General features: G+C 46.2%; 1 non-coding gene across 1 annotated transcript; it reads left to right on the plus strand.

The window, feature by feature from the left end:
* Nucleotides 1–6,818: 6,818 nt before the first annotated feature.
* LOC126427460 (U6 spliceosomal RNA) lies at nt 6,819–6,925 on the plus strand. The gene has a single exon (XR_007576702.1). It is a non-coding gene; the product is annotated as a U6 spliceosomal RNA (small nuclear RNA).
* The last annotated feature ends 4,655 nt before the right edge of the window (nt 6,926–11,580 follow it).

An 11,580-nucleotide genomic window follows, 5' to 3' on the forward strand; every position in this document is an offset into this window, starting at 1 on the left:
TTTTCACTCTGCAGCGGAGTGTGCGCTGATATGAAACTTCCTGGCAGATTAAAAACTGTGTGCCCGACCGAGACTCGAACTCTGGACCTTTGCCTTTCGCGGGCAAGTGCTCTACCATCTGAGCTACCGAAGCACGACTCACGCCCGGTACTCACAGCTTTATTTCTGCCAGTATCTCGTCTCCTACTTCCAAACTTTACAGAAGCTCTCCTGCGAACCTTGCAGAACTAGCACTCCTGAAAGAAAGGATATTGCGGAGACATGGCTTAGCCACAGCCTGGGGGATGTTTCCAGAATGAGATTTTCACTCTGCAGCGGAGTGTGCGCTGATATGAAACTTCCTGGCAGATTAAAAACTGTGTGCCCGACCGAGACTCGAACTCTGGACCTTTGCCTTTCGCGGGCAAGTGCTCTACCATCTGAGCTACCCTAGCACGACTCACGCCCGGTACTCACAGCTTTACTTCTGCCAGTATCTCGTCTCCTACTTCCAAACTTTACAGAAGCTCTCCTGCGAACCTTGCAGAACTAGCAGTCCTGAAAGAAAGGATACTGCGGAGACATGGCTTAGCCACAACCTGGAGGATGTTTCCAGAATGAGATTTTCGCTCTGCAGCGGAGTGTGCGCTGATATGAAACTTCCTGGCAGATTAAAACTGTGTGCCCGACCGCGACTCGAACCCGGGACCTTTGCCTTTCGCGGGCAAGTGCTCTACCATCTGAGCTACCGAAGCACGACTCACGCCCGGTACTCACAGCTTTACTTCTGCCAGTATCTCGTCTCCTACTTCCAAACTTTACAGAAGCTCTCCTGCGAACCTTGCAGAACTAGCACTCCTGAAAGAAAGGATATTGCGGAGACATGGCTTAGCCACAGCCTGGGGGATGTTTCCAGAATGAGATTTTCACTCTGCAGCGGAGTGTGCGCTGATATGAAACTTCCTGGCAGATTAAAAACTGTGTGCCCGACCGAGACTCGAACCCGGGACCTTTGCCTTTCGCGGGCCATTGCTCTACCATCTGAGCTACCGAAGCACGACTCACGCCCGGTACTCACAGCTTTATTTCTGCCAGTATCTCGTCTCCTACTTCCAAACTTTACAGAAGCTCTCCTGCGAACCTTGCAGAACTAGCACTCCTGAAAGAAAGGATATTGCGGAGACATGGCTTAGCCACAGCCTGGGGGATGTTTCCAGAATGAGATTTTCACTCTGCAGCGGAGTGTGCGCTGATATGAAACTTCCTGGCAGATTAAAACTGTGTGCCCGACCGAGACTCGAACCCGGGACCTTTGCCTTTCGCGAGCAAGTGCTCTACCATCTGAGCTACCGAAGCACGACTCACGCCAGGTACTCACAGCTTTACTTCTGCCAGTATCTCGTCTCCTACCTTCCAAACTTTACAGAAGCTCTCCTGCGAACCTTGCAGAACTAGCACTCCTGAAGGAAAGGATACTGCGGAGACATGGCTTAGCCACAGCGTGGGGGATGTTTCCAGAATGAGATTTTCGCTCAGCAGCGGAGTGTGCGCTGATATGAAACTTCCTGGCAGATTAAAACTGTGTGCCCGACCGAGACTCGAACCCGGGACCTTTGCCTTTCGCGGGCAAGTGCTCTACCATCTGAGGTACCGAGGCACGACTCACAGGTTTTGCTAGACAGTATTGTTTAGTTGGAATGGTTGAGGTTGTTTGTCTTCTTCTCGTGTTCACTGGCGCCACTCGGTTTCGCAAGCGTTGCCTGTCCGCTAGTGGCAGCAGCGGCGCTTATCAATATGTAGCAACTGTTGCCCTGTCTTTTGGGTCACGTCGTTGTTTCTCCGGGTCGTGTGAGTGGGCCAGTTCGGTTGGGGACTCAGCAGGAGCCAGGTCCACGCAGTGCGAGAACGCGCCGGGACCACTGGAGAGGCCACATGGAAGGGCTGTGGCCACAACGGTGCACGTCTTTGTCGTTAACCGGATCCAGCAAGCTTTAAGATGAGTCAATCCAAGTACAGTGTGTAAACTTTTAGATGGCAGACCTCTCCCTAGTCCTGAATCGGCAGAAGTCGGTAAACGTCGGGAGGCTTCGGTAGGCACGCAGTTTCGACTGCTGCCAACATTATGTAGCTGACTGTGTTGTACGAGGTAGCCATTGTCGTCGGCTTCGTTACAGTTTTTGCGCTGTACTGTTCTGCGTGTTTTTATTGTGCAGTTGTGCTAAACAGTATCAAAATGAGTGAAGAGGCAGTTGCTGGCCCCATCTCGGGAGTCGCCAACAACCCCTACCGGTAGGCCTACGGTTAGAAGGAAACCAGTATTACGTAGCGATGTTCGCAAAATTATATTGCGTGTGATTGAATGCTGCGAAAGGGAAAGGGAGCAGAAAAAATTGCTTCACCCCATTTACAAGTCTTCAGTGAGAGCTGCTACATACACAGGACAAAGCATGCGTAGCATCGGAAGATTCAAACAGTTTTCCAAGAATCATCCTGGCGTATTACCATAAACGCCTGGCAAGAAAAGGTGAGTTTCCATTTCAGATATTTTGTTCGCGATCACTTTGAAGGAGCCCCCTATTTCGTCCGAATTACCTTATATTTCATTTTTCCTTCTACCGTATTGCTTTGTATGGAAACACCACTGGTCACTGTATTATTTCGAAACACATTCATATTACTGTACTTTGCAATCGGATGAATGGTTTGTGAGCGCATAGTAGACAAACATAATGTACATGACGATTTCAGCCGGCCGGGGTGGCCGTGCGGTTATACGCGCTACAGTCTGGAACCGCGTGACCGCTACGGTCGCAGGTTCGAATCCTGCCTCGGGCATGGATGTGTGTGATGTCCTTAGGTTAGTTAGGTTTAAGTAGTTCTAAGTTCTAGGGGACTGATGACCTCAGAAGTTAATTCGCATAGTGCTCAGAGCCATTTTTTTGCCAACCGGTTGCATAAGGGTGACTTCATCAGAAGGTAAGGTAATTACATGAAGAGGTGACGAAACCTGGTCAAGGTATATAGATAACCTATGCAACCGGTTGGCAGATTTTTACATATTTTTCAAACTTATTTACTGCCATTCCTGGCGTCTGATGCCTTCTGCTGTGTCTGTGGCGACTTGCCTTAATATTACAATACTTGTAAGTTCTAAATCGCAGCGAGTTCTTAAACAATTCTTAGTTTACGGCCACTCTTGGTATGTAAGGCCTTCAGACGAGATTGTGGACGCTTGCCTTAAAATTTTGATTTGGTATTTGCATATACGCAGTCTTTAAAACCTTATTTACTGCCATCCATGGCGTCTGATGCCGTCTGCTGTGTTTGTGCTGACTTGCCTTTAATATTTCAATACTTGTAATTTGTAAGTTGCAGCGAGTTTTAAACAATTCTTAATTTATTGCCATTGCTGGCGTGTAAGGACTTCTGCCCAGATCACAGTGGATTGCTTCTAAAACGTTATCTGCTGTGTCTGTATTTAATGGTGATTTTCTAAACTGCAACTCTCTCAAAGCACTATTATTTACACTGTTGTTTATCTCTTCATTAATAACGTGTGGTATTTTTATTTATTGTTGAGTCTGGAAGTACTGGTTTAAAATAAATTGTGTGTGTAACTGATTACGGCCCCGACCACAATCGTAACCGAATCCTGCTTTCCCTTGACTACTATCAGATCTCACCGTGTTCGGTCCAGTCACATTATCTCCCCAAATGAGACAAATGTTTCTGGTTGTCCCCGCTGCTGCCACCCCTCTACTGAAACACACGAATAAGTCGGAAATTTTCCGATTATTCCACTGGTCACTCCATCCTCTAGCGCCCATAGATCCACTCACTATCTCCAAATGATAAACTGAAAACATGTAAACTCAAATAGCAACAGTGAACTACAAATAAAAAATGAAAATTGGTAAATAAACCCGTATCAGCCAACATACAAAATAAAAACCCACCAACCTAATATGTGTGTGGGAACGGCCTTGCCCCAGGGGATACACCGGTTCCCGTGAGATCCCTGAAGTCAAGCGCTGTCGGGCGTGTCTGGCACTTGGATGGGAGACCATCCAGGCCGCCATGCGCTGTTGCCATTTTTCGGGGTGCACTCAGCCTCGTGATGCCAATATAGGAGCTACTCGACCGAATAGTAGCGGCTTCGGTCATAGAAAACCATCATAACGACCGGGAGAGCGGTGTGCTGACCACACGCCCCTCCTATCCGCATCCTCAATTGAGGATGACATGGCGGTCGGATGGGCCACTTGTGGCCTGAAGACGGAGTGCTTCAGTATAGTGTGTGTGTTCCACATTCCCTCCTAACGATTGGACCGATGTCAGCCAAACTTGGTACACGTGTGCATAACTGTCAGGCGACAATCGCTGTGAGGGTAAGAACTATTAAAGGGGTGGGGGTGAGAAAGAAGCATAGACTGCGACGCCTAAATTTTTCAGAATGTATTTAGCCAGTATTTGATAATGAAGAGCACTTGGGGACCGGCAATAAACTTAACACACAATTTAAAACCTTAGCGGAATTTTTTCTCGTTGACAATCCTTACAGAATGATGAAAGGGAAAATGTTTATCACCTACTATTTTTCTGTTGTTCATGCAGATACTGGTGACGAGAAACGGTGTCTTTACGCTAACATAAGGGAAAGAAAAGAATGGGTGAGCCCAAACGAAGTACCCACTCCGAATACGAAGACATATGCGCATCCTTAAAAGATAACGTTGTCCATTCGGTGGAACAGCGACGGTGTGGTGAATTACGAACTGCATGACGCTATAATTTATTACTTCTTTCCTACTAAGTGTATTTGCAACGCTTTTTCAGATAGTATGCACATATACCACTGAATGCAAATGCAAAATTATATCATTGTACGACACATGACTTATGAGATACGATGTCATAAACATTAAGTACAAGGTCAGACTCTGCGTTGTAAGTGCGTGGGCGAACAGCTGTTAATAAATATTTGGGCAATGTCGGATTTCTCCGCCAGCTACAGTACAATTTATGATGTGGAATGTGTCAGCTGAACTAACATATAACAGATATTTAATTAAAAAAAGAGGAAGAAACACTTGTATGGCTACATTCTGGCCAATTGCAGGGCCTTTTTATGTATAAATCGATAATTTTATGTAATTAGAATATTTGTACAGTATACTAAGAGGACACCTCCTTAATCTATGTTTGTAAACACTTTTACTTTCTGTCACAAGTTTTATCAAATCACCAGAGAGTGTTGCAGTTGCATGCTTCTGTCCCTTTCTGAGCCAAAGTCAAAGGAGGGTAATGCAGATATTTTCTCCTCCTAGTGTTGGGATCCTGAATATCTGTGTTAGTCTCATACTCAGGTGGACTGTAGGCGACAAATTTCGGAAGTCAGTAAACGTACTGTGAGGCTGTGGTTAAGGTTCGCATCTACCCTCAAGAGGTGCCTGCGAGATATACTTGTGTGAACACCACACGTAATTACTTTCTTTTGGGTAATATATACTTCGCCCAGGTGAGGAGTTAGTCCGGAATGGTACCCTGTACGACATCATTCACAGTGCCGTAGACACTGGCGAGCAGATTGATGCCGTATTCCTGGACTTCAGGAAGGCATTTGATACGGTTCCGCACTTACGTTTAGTGAAAAAAATACGAGCTTACGGAATATCGGACCAGGTTTGTGATTGGATTCAGGATTTCCTAGAAGAAAGAACACAACATGTCATTCTTAACGGTTCAAAATCTGCAGATGTAGAGGTAATTTCGGGAGTACCGCAGGGAAGCGTGATAGGACCTTTATTGTTTACAATATACATAAATGACTTAGTTGACAACATCGGTAGCTCCGTGAGGCTATTTGCAGATGACACGGTTGTCTACAAGAAAGTAGCAACATCAGAAGACTCGTACGTACTCCAGGAGGACCTGCAGAGGATTAATGCATGGTGCGACAGCTGGCAGCTTTCCCTAAACGTAGATAAATGTAATATAATGCGCATACATAGGGGCAGAAATCCATTCCAGTACGATTATGCCATAGGTGGTAAATCATTGGAAGCGGTAACGACCGTAAAATACTTAGGAGTTACTATCCGGAGCGATCTGAAGTGGAATGATCACATAAAACAAATAGTGGGAAAAGCAGGCGCCAGGTTGAGATTCATAGGAAGAATTCTAAGAAAATGTGACTCATCGACGAAAGAAGTAGCTTACAAAACGCTTGTTCGTCCGATTCTTGAGTATTGCTCATCAGTATGGGACCCTTACCAGGTTGGATTAATAGAAGAGATAGACATGATCCAGCGAAAAGCAGCGCGATTCGTCATGGGGACATTTAGTCAGCGCGAGAGCGTTACGGAGATGCTGAACAAGCTCCAGTGGCGGACACTTCAAGAAAGGCGTTACGCAATACGGAGAGGTTTATTATCGAAATTACGAGAGAGCACATTCCGGGAAGAGATGGGCAACATATTACTACCGCCCACATATATCTCGCGTAATGATCACAACGAAAAGATCCGAGAAATTAGAGCAAATACGGAGACTTACAAGCAGTCGTTCTTCCCACGCACAATTCGTGAATGGAACAGGGAAGGGGGGATCAGATTGTGGTACAATAAGTACCCTCCGCCACACACCATAAGGTGGCTCGCGGAGTATAGATGTAGATGATGTAGATGTAGATTCAGCGAAAATATGCGAAATATATGAAGTTACTATGTCCCGAAAGATGTGACAGTAGCAACGGAGCCTAAAAGTTATAGCATCTCAGCTACACGTCTTCTCCAGTTTCAGTATTCATCAATATATACAGTTCGGATGGTCGACCGGGCGTACTCGCTTCGCCTTTACATGTAATAGAATTGCAACGATGCAGAGAAGTTTTGCTTGGCGCCTGCTCAAGAATGATACGTAAAATAAAAAAAATTAAATAAATAATGAAAAAGCCGCTTTAACGTGCGAAATGCGGGATTCGGACAGGTGCGTCGGCCTTGGTTTGAACCCACATGATGGACTGACAACTGTGGCCGGTGTGGTAGCCGGCCTGGATGTGGATTTTGGGCGGTTTCCCATACCAGACTACGTGAATACTGCGCTGGTTCCCAACTCCCTCTTCAGTTACGGGATTCGCAGGAACTTCGAAACGTTCCCACTCTTCATATGGGATGATACTACACGCAGTAAGTTGGGGTACACACATTCCGTCCCAGGCGATAACGGGGTGGCAACAGAAAGGCCATCTGGCCACCACTTGCAAGAGGAACTTCCCATTGCACCCCCTCAGATTTAGTAGTAAGTTGGCCCATTGGATGGCCCATCAAAAACTGAACACAGATCAAGTATCAAAATACGAGGTGCATTCAAGTTCTAAGGCCTCCGATTATTTTTCTAATTAACTACTCACCCGAAACTGGCGTTACTTCTCGACGTAATCCCCCTGCAGACATACACATTTTTCACAACGCTGACGCCATTATTCCATGGCAGCGGCGAAGGCTTCTTTAGGAGTCTGTTTTGACCACTGGAAAATCGCTGAGGCAATAGCAGCACGGCTGGTGAATGTGCGGCCACGGAGAGTGTCTTTCATTGTTGGAAAAAGCCAAAAGTCACTAGGAGCCAGGTCAGGTGAGTAGGGAGCATGAGGAATCACTTCAAAGTTGTTATCACAAAGAAACTGTTGCGTAACGTTAGCTCGATGTGCGGGTGTGTTGTCTTTGTGAAACAGCACACGCGCAGCCCTTTCCAGACGTTTTTGTTGCAGTGCAGGAAGGAATTTGTTCTTCAAAACATCTTCGTAGGATGCACCTGTTACCGTAGTGCCCTTTGGAACCCAATCGGTAAGGATTACACCCTCGCTGTCCCAGAACATGGACACCATCATGTTTTCAGCACTGGCGGTTACCCGAAATTTTTTGGGTGGCGGTGAATCTGTGTGCTTCCATTGAGCTGAGTGGCGCTTTGTTTCTGGATTGAAAAATGGCACCCACGTCTCGTCCATTGTCACAACCGACGAAAAGGAAGTCCCATTCATGCTGTCGTTGCGCGTCAACATTGCTCGGCAACATGCCACACGGGCAGCCGTGTGGTCGTCCGTCAGCATTCGTGGCACCCACCTGGATGACACTTTTCGCATTTTCAGGTCGTCATGCAGGATTGTGTGCACAGAACCCACAGAAATGCCAACTCTGCAGGCGATCTGTTCAACAGTCATTCGGCGATCCCCCAAAACAATTCACTCCACTTTCTCGATCGTGTCGTCAGACTGGCTTGTGCGAGCCCGAGGTTGTTTCGGTTTGTTGTCACACGATGTTCTGCCTTCATTAAACTGTCGCACCCACGAACGCACTTTCGACACATCCATAACTCCGTCACCACATGTCTCCTTCACCTGTCGATGAATTTCAATTGGTTTCACACCACGCAAATTCAGAAAACGAATGATTGCACGCTGTTCAAGTAAGGAAAACGTCGCCATTTTAATTATTTAAAACAGTTCTCATTCTCGCCGCTGGCAGTAAAATTCCATCTGCCGTACGGTGCTGCCATCTCTGGGACGTATTGACAATGAACGCGGCCTCATTTTAAAACAATGCGCGTGTTTCTATCACTTTCCAGTCCGGAGAAAAAAAATCGGAGGCCTTAGAACTTGAATGCACCTCGTAGGAAGAACGTGTACTGAACTGTGGGAAAAAAGATGAAAGACAGAAATAGTCAACTGTCCAAACTTAATCTATGCAGTATTGGGGAGCACTTATCATGTGTGTGTCGTGGTTGTGGGTTCTCGGGGTTTGACGGCGAAGTGGGAGACCCGGTGAAAATCTCACTTGGTCCAAACTTTTTTTTTTCCCAAAGTTACGTACTTCCCGACCGGTCACTGGCGTGCCTGTTTGCTGTGTTGTAATTTGTGTGTGTGTGTCATGGCGTAACGTGAGTTCTCTACAGTGAAATAACGAAGGAATCTGCAGACGTACGCACCTCCTATCTGTTGTAAACAGTTACCGCATGTTATCCCTCTTGCGTTCCTTTTTTAGAAGTTTTGACACTTTAATTCGTTCGTTCTAACATAATTCACACCCGTTTATTTCTTGTTTTCCTTCTATGGGGCATCTCGCCTGCTGTTCCATCATCTTTCGGGCGTGCACTCGGGACAGCGACAATTCTTCTTGTGATATTTCGGCTAGAAACCTCCCAGCCATCTTCAAGGCGACTCAGAGACTGAGTTCATAGCGTTTGCGCGTGCCTATTTATACGGAGAGTCACGTGATACAAAGCTGCTGAGGATTGAAAGCGCATGCGTCAACGATGTCAAAGTCGCCACTACTGCGCTAGTCATAGATAAGAAGTATATAGCAAAGATAAACATATAAGCGCAGAGTGCAAACAAAATAGTGCTGCTGCGAATCCACTGTACTTGTGAATAAATAATTAATCTTTAAAAGTGGTAACACCTGTCGGAAGTGAAGATGCAGAAATTCTTTCCGAACGAAGGTGCGAAATAAGCGGTTTCCAAGCACTGTCAAGATGAAATCCTTCGTCCCGCTTTAGCAGGTTGTCGGCCAGTTGTATTTCTACAGCTTCCTTAATAACTGAGTCCCAGAAAGATCTTTATAATCCATGGCACGGCCAGTAGAAATGGAATGTTCGGCAACTGCTGATTTGTTGGACTGAAGAAGACGTGTGTACCGCTGGTGTTGGACGTAGCGTTCCTGTACAGGCGCGTGGTTTGCCCTATGTAGCGTTTGCCACACTCACAAGGGAACCGAGCGAGGTGACGCAGTGGTAGCACACTGGACTCGCATTCGGGAGGACGACGGTTCAATCCCGCGTCCGGCCATCCTGATTTAGGTTTTCCGTGATTTCCCTAAATCGGTCCAGGCCAATGCTGGGATGGTTCCTTTGAAAGGGCACGGCCGACTTCCTTCCCCATCCTTCCCTTATCTGATGAGACCGATGACCTCGCTGTTTGGTCTCTTCCCCCAAACAACCCAACCCAACTCACAAGGGATTTCATAAACTCCCGCCTTTCGCGAGAGCAGATCCTCCTTAACGGATCCCAACAAGGCTGCAGTCTTAGCTGGTGGGCGGAATATCACGTCCACTTCATGTTTCTTCAAGATTCTAGCGATTTTAAAAGAAACATTACCCACGTACGGGAGAAAGGCTGTAGATTTCACTTACCTTTCCACTTCCTCATCCTTTTCCTGTGATTTTTCTGCAGTTTTTATTTGCAGGGCTTTCTTAATCTGCTGTTGCGAATAGCCATTTCTCCTAAAAACTGCCTCCAGGTGTACAAGCTCATCCTGCAGGCTGTCAACATCAGACACTACATGAGCCCTGTGGACCAAAGTTTTCAGAACACTCATAATTTGCGACGGATGGTGGCAGCTAGACGCCTGCAAATACGGGTCTGTGTGTGTGGGCTTACGGTATACGCAATGACCTAGGGATCCATCTTCTTTCCGGCGAACCAGCACTTCCAGAAACGGTAAACAGCCATTCTTCTCTCGCTCCGTAGTGAACTTGATGTTTCCGTGAATGGAATTGAGATGTTCCAAAAGCTCTATCAGTTTATCCTCTCCGTCGGGCCACACTACAAAAGTGTCATCCACGTATCTCCAGAAGACCATCGGTTTTAATACTGCTGAGTTGAGGGCTTTCTTTTCAAAATCCTCCATAAACAAATTAGCCACCAGGGGAGAGAGAGGATTCCCCATAGCGACACCGTCACTTTGTTCGTAATATTGTTCACCAAATAAAAAATAAGTGGAGGTTAATGCATGCTTAAACAAATCTGTTACATCATCCTCAAACTTGCTGCTAATGAGATACAGGGAGTCAGCCAGACGTACTTTGGTGAACAACGTGACAACGTCAAAACTAACTAATAAATCCGTGCTATTGAGCTTCAGACCTTTCAGCCTACTGATAAAATCCGACGAGTTGTGGATATGATGTTCACATTTCCCCACAGACGGTCTCAACACAGAGGCTAAATATGTTGCCAACGAGTACGTTGGTGCACCTATATTGCTAACTATTGGTCGAAAAGTCAGCACTTTTAAAATCCGTTAAGGATGATCTGCTCTTGCGAAAGGCGGGAGTTTATGAAATCCCTTGTGAGTGTGGCAAACGTTACATAGGGCAAACCACGCGCACTGTACAGGAACGATGCGTCGAACACCAGCGGTACACACGTCTTCTTCAGTCCAACAAATCAGCAGTTGCCGAACATTGAATTTCTACTGGCCATGCCATGGATTATAAAGATGTTAACTACTGCTTGATCTTTCTGGGACTCAGTTGTTAAGGAAGCTGTAGAAATACAACTAGCCGACAACCTGCTAAAGCGGGACGAAGGATTTCATCTTGACAGTGCTTGGAAACCGCTTATTTCGCACCTTCGTTCGGAAAGAATTTCTGCATCTTCACTTCCGACAGATGTTACCTCTTTTAAAGATTAATTATTTATTTACAAGCACGGTCGATTCGCAGCAGCACTATTTTGTTTGCACTCTGCGCTTATATGTTTATCTTTGCTATTATACATGTTATCTATGACTAGCGCAGTAGTGACGACTTTGACATCTTTGACGC

The sequence above is a fragment of the Schistocerca serialis genome, chromosome 11 (assembly GCF_023864345.2).
Source record: "Schistocerca serialis cubense isolate TAMUIC-IGC-003099 chromosome 11, iqSchSeri2.2, whole genome shotgun sequence".
Taxonomy (NCBI): domain Eukaryota; kingdom Metazoa; phylum Arthropoda; class Insecta; order Orthoptera; family Acrididae; genus Schistocerca; species Schistocerca serialis.